Consider the following 11,457-nt stretch of genomic DNA (forward strand, 5'->3'; position numbering starts at 1 on the left):
AGTTGTATTTCTAGTTTTAGTCCTACTCATGTAATTATGATAATTTTCAAACAAATTATACGAGGTAAAATTATTCCAGATTTCTGACCTCAAGGAGGAGACAAACACATTTTTTTACAATATCCTGCTTACTCCTACTCGCCTAAGAATTACTTAGTTTTTATCCATCATATTCTCTCTCTCTACCTATCTCTCTCTGTCTTTTTCTCTGTGAGTCACACACATAAACACACATAATGAAACTTACTTCCTACATTGTTTCTTTCACCCATGTAATAATTTTTAACTGGACACATCTTTCTGTGCTACTGAGGTAGGGAAGCTGAAGGGACTCCATTTTAGAAAGGTTCCATCTCTACTGTTTTTCTACTAGGCCCCATTTACTCATGTTCTATATTTTGCATCTGAATAAGCCAAAAAAAAAAGCTATGTTTCCACTCCAAGGGGAAAGCAAGAAGTTAACTATTCTCCAAGTTTTGTTCTAGGGCCTCAAACACCTGATAACATCTTAGAGCCAGATCCCAAACATGTTCCAAGACATTAGCTTCAAGCAAACCTCAGCTGATGTTGGCATCATTACCCCAGAATAACACCTACTATTCACCTGTAACTCACCTTGGATCAGACCCTACCCTGGATTACTGAAAGAACATGTACCCTAGACCCCTTTCTAATATAAACCCCCAGCCCCAAGCGATGGAGAGACTCACTCTCCTTTTTCCTTTCTGAGACTCTCAGTTACTCCATTTGCTATACCCTATCACTTATACTATTTAATAAACTCTGCTTTCACTTTTTCTGGTTTGTGTTTGATTTCTATCCTGTGTGAAGCCATGGACCCTCTTGACTGGTCTTGCAGGACACCCCCAGGTTCTTGGACTCAGCCTGCCTGCTCTATCCAATTATACTTCATCTTTCTTTCAAGGCAAATGATTGTCTCTAAGAAGTGTCTCCCTGATCAGCTTTCAGCCAACATCAAGTTATAGAGTGAATCTGCCATACACCTCCTATTTATTCTAATATTAAACTCTTCAGTTTATATATTTCTCCTATAATACTATTTACTCTTGTATATAAACTCTTCACGAGATATAATTCTGGTCTATACAATATGTCCTAGTGAACCATACCTTATGTTAATCAACCTCTTCAAATATACAACCCTAAGAAATGAGTTCCTTTGGTTTTAAAGAATCATTTAATTTTCAGAATACAATATATATATATACATATATATATATATATATACACATATATATGTATATATATATATACATATATATATATACATATATATGTGTATATATATATATTCAGAATACTACATATATGTATATATATATATATATATATAAAGAAAAGTATAAAGACAAAAATTAAAGACTCCTATAATCCTAGTACTTTAACAGTTTCCATTTTTTTAATCAGTTCATAATAAGGAGATCAATATATAATTAAAGTTGAATAATGATTTGTGATTAGATCAGTTCACTTAACAAGTTGCAAATGCCTTGATATAAATCAAACTCTGAATTTAGATTAATTCTAAAAGCTGATTACTTTCTATCTTTGATAGTTCATGTTTAATAAGACATTACAATGCAGATTTTGATAATGTTACTTAACCTATTAGATTGGCACATTTAGATTATTTACTTCTTTGCAACTAAGGATCAGGGTAATAAGGATTTACAAGTAAATTAACCAACGGAAATAACGTATTATCTTCATAGCTTAAATGAGGTTTAACCTAATTTCTCTGAGTGGGTAATTTTTAGTTGACGTCATTCTAAGTATATGCCTGCATCAAAACTTAGTAATATAATGACTCTGATCTTAATAAAGCATCTCTAATCTTGGATTTTAGAAGCAGTGCAGTGCAGGAGAAAACATTAGCTAGAGATGCAACTATTATTTATAGGTGTGTTTTGTTTAAACAATGTAAGTTGAAGATTTTGAGATGTATTCTGTTTGTGTGAAAACTGCTCAAAATGCTCCATGTTAGGTGAGGCAAATGGAGAAAAACGGGTTGAATTGATTTTTTTTTTTGTTGCTAGTATGACAGGAATGAGACAATTTAATTTACCCTAAACAAAACTGTTGGATACATACTTATATGGAATAAGAGTCTGGCTCTCAAATTAATGATTTGGATTCTGGAAGTGCTTCAGGAGTTAAGCTGGACATTTTCATCATTTTCTGCCAAGTGATAGAGATTTTAATTGCTACATTGCATTTGGGAAAAGAATACAATAAAGAATATTTAAAAATAAAACATAGTTATTAGAGGCCACACACTGTAATTTCAGGCAGGACTTTTGGCCTCCTGCAGTGACCACACAATGTGATGGCTTGAGACTAGATGCACCAGGCATGGCCCAACTCGAAGGTCCTCTTCTATAGAAAGATTCTACCCTATCAACTATTGTGACATTGAGTTTAAAGCTTATCTATTTTTTTCTTTTCATTTCAATTCAGAGGTTGATCCTTTTATATAGACTGTAAGTAACTAAAGAAGAAATGATAATCTATCCTTTTCCTGAGATCTACTGTACACAATAGCAACAATACGTTTATTGAGCAGAAAATAGTATAGTTGGCACTTTATTCCATTAACCGCTTCATATTTGTTGGTTTATCATCCAGGGAAGAAGCAAGCCATCAACTGACACCACAGCTTCAAAATGAAATCAATCCACCATATTAGCTATAAAAATAGTATTGAAAAGCAATTTTTGAGGTTAAAAGGCTAAGCAGCAATAGGTTAGGCTTGTGAGAAGGATATGAAGGCTGGCCTCAAATATCATGCAATGGAAATGTATTCTTTGTTAGTTTGCAGAACCAGAAAGGAAGCATTTCACCGTTTTGTTGTGTTCTAATGTTAAGATCTCAAAGATCTTTCAGTTTTAAGCATTTGGACCTCCGTAAACTAGTTTACAAAGCTCATGAGGTAAGCTATCAGTCATGGAGCAGAGACAATTAAGGCAACCTTAAAAAATGTGCAGAATCTTCCTAACTTTGTTCAACTGAAAGAATCCATCTCTTAGCTTTCAAGATTTTTATGAAGCTCCCATGAATAATAATCTTTGCTTCAGGGAAAGTGTCCAAAAGTCTTGTTAAATCAAACTCACTCTTGATTTGAAAGAGACAATTATAATGATGTCATCTCCTGAATTATCTTAAATAAATTTAGAATCTGAAGGAACCATAATGATTAGTGAGCTCATACAGATTAAGGACATCTGCAAATATCAGCAAGGACATCCCCTCCCATTCTTCATCAACCAGGCAATGCTCATTCTGCACAGAGTAATTCAACAAGTATTTTTATTTTTTTGTACTTCATCTTGTCCCTAAAATTATGTATTTTTATATTATAGTTGATGACTTCTGTAGTAGATGAGCAAAGGCATAGATAGATGATAGATAGAAAAAGTTTGCTGGATGTGGTTCCTAAAATAATCTTTACAAATTATGGTGGCCCTACAAAGACAAAAACATTCCAGCTCTCATGCAATTAAAATCATTACTATCTTCTTGATAAAATTTATACTCACTTTCCTTAATGTTGTGCTACGAAGTCTGGCTTTCCAATTTAAAATCCAGAGTTATTTTAAAATGGAAAGTTTAGTGAGTATTGTATTGGTATTTCCTTTTATTTTGAGTTTTATTTCTTTGATTTTCAAGCATCCAAACACACACACACACACACACACACACACACACACACACACCTACACACATGTGCACTGGTTTTTTGCCCTGTTGTTTGACATATATTTCTCCTTATGATTTTTAGTTTGTATTTTTATTTTTTTAAATTTTTGTAACTTTTTTTCAGTATTGAAAGACAGGGTGTGAGTCAGGGAGGGGGAGAGAGAGCAGGAAACAGAGTCCCAAGCAGGCTCCAGGCTCTGAGCTGTCAGCACAGAGCCTGATGCAAGGCTCGAACTCATGAGCAGTGAGATCATGACCTCAGCTGAAGTCGCCCGCTCAACCAACTGAGGCACCTAGGTACCCCTATAGTTTTCTTTTTAATTACTCAGGTTTCAATGAATATTTCACATATTTAACACTTAGCACATTGATTTATAATAATTATAATAAAGTCTTTTCATAAATTTATGAAATTGGATTATTTACTGAGAGTTACCTTTTTTTACATGAGGACAATTCATTAGAAAAATGCCATTTTTCTCTTATTTTCAAGAGTCTATAGATTGAAATACTGAGCCTTTTCTTATCTTTTAGCTTTATTCATTTGTCTACATTTTTCTTAATCCCACTGAGTAAAAGGATTCAGTTCTAGTGATGTCTGATTCCAAGTTGATGCATAATTGCTACTTTCCTACCATTATACAAAGAATTATATTGTTTACATTTCAGCACTCATTCATTTAACTGAAATACCTTAAAAATTACACTTGACTGAAATGAACCATTTTGACACCTGAAAGTTTTCATATATGTTAAGTCCTATTCTTTCCTTGAGTCTTTTATCTTTATATTTCTTGAGTCTAAGAATTGGTGACCTTAGCAATGCCTCAAGTTAGGTTCTCCTCCAAACCTTTATTAGCTTAATAGATTTCAATTTTATAAAATCCACTCAAGATCCCATTTCCTTTTTACAATATTCTTACTGATTTCAGATAATATTCAGAATGTTATCTGCGCTTCTTCCATGTTATATTTTCTGATACATATATTTAACTTCAAATATAGGAGATTTCTTCTACTAATCAGTAAAGTAAATTATGGCCTTTTGATCTTGATTTCAGACTACTAGAACATTACATAAAGAAGCAAGTATAAGAAGACTTGCTCGCACATATACACATGCATGTGGGTACCATTAATGCTTATGGCAAGCAGTGGGCCAACTTAGAAAAAAAATAAGCATAAACAAAAAACAGGAATAGTTTAAATAGTATGGAATTTTAGGCAGTATTAAAAATGATGATTTGTACTGAAATGAGACTCCACAGTTTGAGAAGCTAAGTAAACATAGAAAAACATCTGTTTGACATATTTTATTGAGAATTAAAATGGTATATTACAAAAATATACATAAAACATGCTCATAAATATTAAAAATCCAGAATTGCATTTATATTATTATATATTTCAATTGTATAAATACAATAAACTTGCATTTATACATAACATAAATAATAAAGTTAAAAATAATTTTCTTTCATTGTATAAAGCTTGGATTATACAGAAAAATTCATATAATAAAATTGAAATTAACCATAATATCTAATGGCACAAGATCTTTTTTGAGTTTTATCAAAAATTTTATTCTAGATTTTTAATTTTTTCAAAGAATTTCAAAATAGAGAAACAAGAAACACTTAATCAAGTAGGTCTTTCTGGAAAAAAAGTCTAAGTTAATGTAGCAATTTCACCTTAATTTTTGAGCAACTATGCCAAGAATTCTAATTGCTAGCTTCTGTGTACCACATTTGACATTATGTGTTTACAAATTCTTATTTAAATGCTCTTTGTACATGACCAGCTCAGCACACTGCCCTGTCATCTACACATCTGATGGCTGTTCTTCCTGTTGGCCCACAATTACTTAATTGATTAGGTTGTTTCTTGCGTAGGATTTTCCCATATATGGATTATCTTGCAGATTTTTCTTCTGGTTTTGGATGTGGAAATTTCCATATATTTTTCATTACATCCTGAGAAATTAGTCACAAATTCCAAAAGTGATTTTTGTTCTTCGTCTGTGTTAAACAGCTGTTTCTTTTCAGTTAAATTCTCTTTGTTGGGTGTGCGTGCGTGTGTGTGTGTGTGTGTGAGAGAGAGAGAGATTATTGCTTGCCTCCTTATTTTAGTTTAGTTTAGCTTTACAAAGATTTATTGAAGCAGAAATGAGTTGGTCAGATACTTGTTGGAAAAAAGTAGTTTTAATGGTATTCAAAAATACTTTTCAAAAAGCATTCCAGCACAAGTTTTCTTCATAAAGTAGATTATGTTGTAAACTTTTTTCTCAATCTTTTAGGAGTGTTGATATCTAGAGGCTATTTCTATTCCAAATCTATCTTGCGCTCCTGAAAAATTGCAGAAATGCTCCTGAAAGCTGTTTCTTTAAGATAGGGATTTCCTGCTGGTTATATATTGCCACACCAGGTGTGTGCAATTTTCACTCAAGGTCATCATGATTCTGGGAAATTTCATTGATAACCTGTACATCTCTAGTTTCAACCATCATAATCAGAAGGGTCCTTTTTGAGAGAGTGTCAACCAGAAAGAGTGAATCCAGATCGGTTTCCCTCAGGTTCAAGGAAGAAAAGTTTGGAAGGGGCAGAGCAATCCTGCTCTCCTCACCTTCCAGCAGTTTCTTATAGTTGGCAGTTTCAATGTCAAGAGCCATCTTAACATTCAGTAGGTCCTGGTATTCCTGAAGGTGATGAGCCATTTCTTCCTTCTTGGTCTGAATCTCACCCTGCGGGTGGCCAATAGTGTCTTGGTAGTTAGCAACTTCAACAGCAAAATTCTCTTCTGTTTCACGTATCTGGCATTCAGAGACTCACTAGTTCCTTTGAGTACAACTACTTCACAGGTGAGGGACTGCACCTGTCTCTGGTACTGATTTGACTCCTGCTTCACCTGGCTCAGGGCATCATTACTTAGGTTAGTGGTCCCAGAGGTTAGCAAACTTGGACTTGTACTATTCTGCAGTCGCCTGAAGGTTCTTGGCAGCCATGCTTTCATGCGTACATATATTTCATACATACAGCAGGTGTACATCATGTAGGGCTTGCCTACTTATTTTAAAATTAGTTTCACTTATAATGAAAATTCTGAGATCTCAATTTATTTTCTTTCCAAACACTTTTCTCTCTTTTGTTGATATTCTTTTAGAAGGACATACCTGGAATTTTACATAAATATTCATTGTCTCAACAAGTTCTAGCTGAACATTATCATGTATTTCAGTCACCTAACCATCATACCTTTGTGTTGCCAGGGCATTTCATGAGGGCTTCTTTTAATATTTGTTTAAACAATAACTTTTTGTTAGTTATAGTTTCATTACTGATGTTGCCAGCTGTCTATGGTTATTTTTTCAAGTGTATTCCCTCACTCTTGGTTTGTGTGTATGTAAAACCTTATTTAATAAAAGCCACATTGTAGGAATTAGGATTATTATGAGATATGTGTATGGCACTGAATCTATATAGTTCCCTGAACACATTTATATAATTTATTTGTGCCCTCTTTCCCTATTCTTCTCTACTCACCTCCACCTTTACAGTACCATACGTTTTTCCTATTCTCTTTTGTAACATTATTCCTAAGCTTCTTTATTTCTCCAGTACATGATACACAAGGAGGGACATTTTTGAACTAATATGTATTTGTTTAGATTTTTTGAATTACACAGGGACATTTTTGAATGAATATGTATTTGTTAGATTTTTTGCCTTTATTTACTGCAAAAGGCATATCTTTATATTTTCTTTTGTTTTTTTTTTAATTTTTTTTAACTTTTTATTTATTTATTTATTTTTGAGACAGAGAGAGACAGAGCATGAACGGGGGAGGGGCAGAGAGAGAGGGAGGCACAGAATCGGAAGCAGGCTCCAGGCTCTGAGCCATCAGCCCAGAGCCCGACGCGGGGCTCGAACTCACGGACCTCGAGATGGTGACCTGAGCTGAAGTCGGCCTCTTAACCGACTGAGCCACCCAGGCGCCCCTCTTTACATTTTCTTAATATCAGGCTAGAGTTGAAGATTTAATAGGTGAATTTACCTTGTTAATTTTTATGATAAATATGCATATTAAAAATATATATACATACATTTTATTGTATATGACACCTTTTTGTAGAAAGGATTTGAAGTAAAGTGCAAATTAAATAGATGCACACATATGTATATACGTATATGTATATTTATGGCTTTGAAAAATTAGCAGAAAATAAGGATCATAGAAAGGAGGAGAGAGAAACATCCCAGAAGGGCAAAGTAATTGAATATTAAATTCATTTCTGAATATTGTTACAGACAGGAATATTCAATAAGTTAATATTAATCATTTGATATAATCATCAGAATAATAAGAAAAGATATTTTCATGACAACAAGTTGTCAAACAATTATTTTGTAGACTTATCTTTAGTCAGTGTTGAGCAACACGCAGGGTAATGTCATCAGGAAAGAGTTAAAATACGGAAGTGACTATTTCTCTGCATGACCTTTGGTAATGCAGACCATTGGAAGTAGGTCAACTGAATTTCTAAACTTCTCTTTAAGATATTTCCCATCACAAATTATATAAAGATTGACTCTAGCTCTGATTTGTTTGTAATAACCTCTGTTGAAACAAGTCAATGTGTTGCTGTTTTCAGTGCTACCATTGTGGATACAATAACTGTTGGCCTTATAATGATGTAGTTAACATAAATACTGACAAATTAATACCAGCCTACTTTCTACAATAAAAAAATTGGGGGTTATTTCTGAAAAAGTTCTCTGCATATGTATGTAACAATCTCTTTATCATATTTTTTTAATTTAATGTTTTGCTTATTTTCTTGGAATGCTTTTTGAAAACACTTCCAAATTCTTTTTTGTTTTAAAATTTGTTTTTACATTTATTTATTTTTGAGAGACAGAGTGAGACAGTGGGCGAGCAGAGGAGGGGTGGAGAGAGGAGACACAGAATCTGAAGCAGACTCCGGGCTCTGAGCAAGCATTCAGCACAGAGCCCAATGTGGGGCTTGAACCTACAAACAATGAGATCATGACCTGAGCCGAAGTCGGACACTTGACCGAATGAGCCACCCAGGCGCCCCTCCAAATTCTAATAATGGCCCAAGATGGCTTTTTTATTAGAGATATGCTTTCTTAAACTGAGGCTATGTGTATTGAAATTAGAGATATATTTATATTGATAAAGAGAGAGTAAGTAGTAAAAATAAAGAGACCATTTTTTCCCTTAAGGACAGCTTCATTCTTTATTGGGTTAGCATATTTTCTAACATAAGAATCATAAAATAAGCTTTCTTCTTTGTATAGGTGGGGTCTACCTCAGTTTTTAGCTTACAATTTGAAAGTTTTATTTTGCTGCCTAGCTTTATTTTTAAATAAGGCAAGCTGTGTTAGATAAAAGAAATACAATGTTGAGCTACCCGTGTGTTTGTTTTCTTCAAGAATAATAATTTTATTTATCACAAATATGCTGGTATAGCATTTTTGTTGTTCATCACTTTATACTTCTATAAAATATAGCGAAAGGTCTTACACATATTCATCCAGCTCTAAAATGATTAAAATTATTTATATGTCATTACAGAAGAATTGATCAAAAATATGAATAGTGAAATCATAAAGGGTGCCTGGGAGGCTCAGCTGGTTGGGTGTCAGACTCTTAAATTTGACTCAGATCATGATCTCAGATGGAGCCCCACATCGGGCTTTGGGCTGATAGTGTGAAGCCTGCATGGGATTCTCTCTTCCTTCTCTCTCTTCTTCTCTCTCTCAAAATAAATAAACATTTAAAAAAGGAAAGAAAAATCATAAAGAAAATAATAAAAATAAATTAGATATATGAATATATTCTTATTCTTCCTAATAATGCATGAAGTACAAGTAAAACCAAAGTATAATGTGTCTTATACAACAAACTTGTAAATTAAAAAAAAATTCAGTGCTGACCAATAAGTAGTCACAAGCAAATTCTTCTGTATAGTCAAGGCAGAGTACCAAATGATATAACTTTTGAGAGGACAAGTTGTAATGTATTATTAAAATGTTAATGCATATACTGTACTAATTATACTTTTTGCAGTTTATTTTATGTAAGTATTTTCACGAAAGAGAAATTATATAAATATGCTAATATCTGTAACACCTAGAATAATAATAAAATAAGTTAACAGTGCTTTACTTCTCAGAAAATTTATTTTATTTTTTTTCATGCTAACAGGTATATAGACCTCACTCAAAAGAGCCAATCAATCAAATTGTGCCAAGATTATAAATATATAGAAAGTTTATCTATCTATTGATCTGCATGAGATGAATTTGTAACTGTAACTTCAATTGTCCTCTTATTTATATTACCATTACACCAGTCACTTTACCCAAGATTCTAACTGGCTTCTGCCAAGTGCATGCCATTCTCACATGAAGTTAATCTGTAGCACTTGCTTATGCTACCTGTATTACATAGGAAATAACTCAAATAAACTTAGCTTTATTGTTACCATCATCTCCATCATCTATATCACTTTCCTTCATCATCACTTTTCATGCACACACACTCAGACACACACAACACACACAACACACACACACACACACACACACACACACACTCACAAGACATTTAAAGCTAAATGGATCTTTTAATATTTTCCAAAATAGAATGGAGTATTATACTTGCAAGGGACACTTAGAATACTTTGATAGATATGCAAGATAAGCATGTAAATATTCTTACCGTAAGAAACTTTTATCTTTGAAATATAGTATTTACATTTTGTATTTTTAAGAGTATAGCAAGATAATGTCATAAGCACCGAAATGTATAAATCATCTCTATTTTCATGCTTCAGTTATACACAAACCTCAGGCTAAGAACTCAGGGTGTCTTCTGTAAGACTTTATTGAGTATGGCATCTCGTTCAGTGAAGAGCATGGGGATGGAGGCTGGGAAAAGATGAATTTGAAGACTGATTTTTTTCATGATCTTTGTAGCATGGTTATTGTCCCATTCTAAAATGTTAAATAGATACAGTTGTCATGAAGACAAAACAAAACAATACAGAAAAAGTCTGACTAAGAAACTTGTGTAGCTATCACAAAGCACAAAGTAAAACGCTCAGCCGTGAGTTGAGGGCATGCTCTCACAGATTTCAGTCCATATGATGACTGCCTGCAGAAAGGAATATTAAATAAGGAATATCTTAGTTTGAAGTTTGCAGTGTATCTTAGTTAACCTACTACCTCCTGGTGTTCCACGCTTCTAATAATACAGTATGGAGACTTCCTGAAAGAAGATCGAGGTTAAGGAAAAGCTTGCCTCTAGACAGAAGTTTCACTGAGGGAGATTGAAAAGTTCTTCAGCTTTTTGTACTGTTGTCATCTTTCTTTACTTTTGGTCCATCATTTATCCACTAAGGAGTGTGGGCCTATGTCCACTGTGACCTTTCAGCTCGAGCAATTCAAAGGTCAATATATTTGTACCTCTATCTAGTCTTCTATATAAGACAGTGATGTTATACTTTCGTGTAGTGGGTGTGTGTTTGTGGGTGGGGTGGAGGTGGAGTTGAGGTTATATAATTTGGCACCAAACGGATCTGTGTGCAACTGTTATTTTTTCATATGCTACCTAATTCCTTCGTGTCAACTGACAAACGTAAGGACAGAGACCAATCTATTAAGGATGGCAGAGCAGAAATAATAGTAGAGCTCAAAATATTGAGTAGCTTCACAC

General features: G+C 33.6%; 1 pseudogene; it reads right to left on the reverse strand.

Moving 5' to 3' along the window:
- Positions 1–6,154: 6,154 nt before the first annotated feature.
- Positions 6,155–6,718, reverse strand: LOC122199433 (annotated as a pseudogene).
- Positions 6,719–11,457: the final 4,739 nt, after the last annotated feature.

Source organism: Panthera leo, chromosome D1, assembly GCF_018350215.1.
Source record: "Panthera leo isolate Ple1 chromosome D1, P.leo_Ple1_pat1.1, whole genome shotgun sequence".
NCBI lineage: Eukaryota > Metazoa > Chordata > Mammalia > Carnivora > Felidae > Panthera > Panthera leo.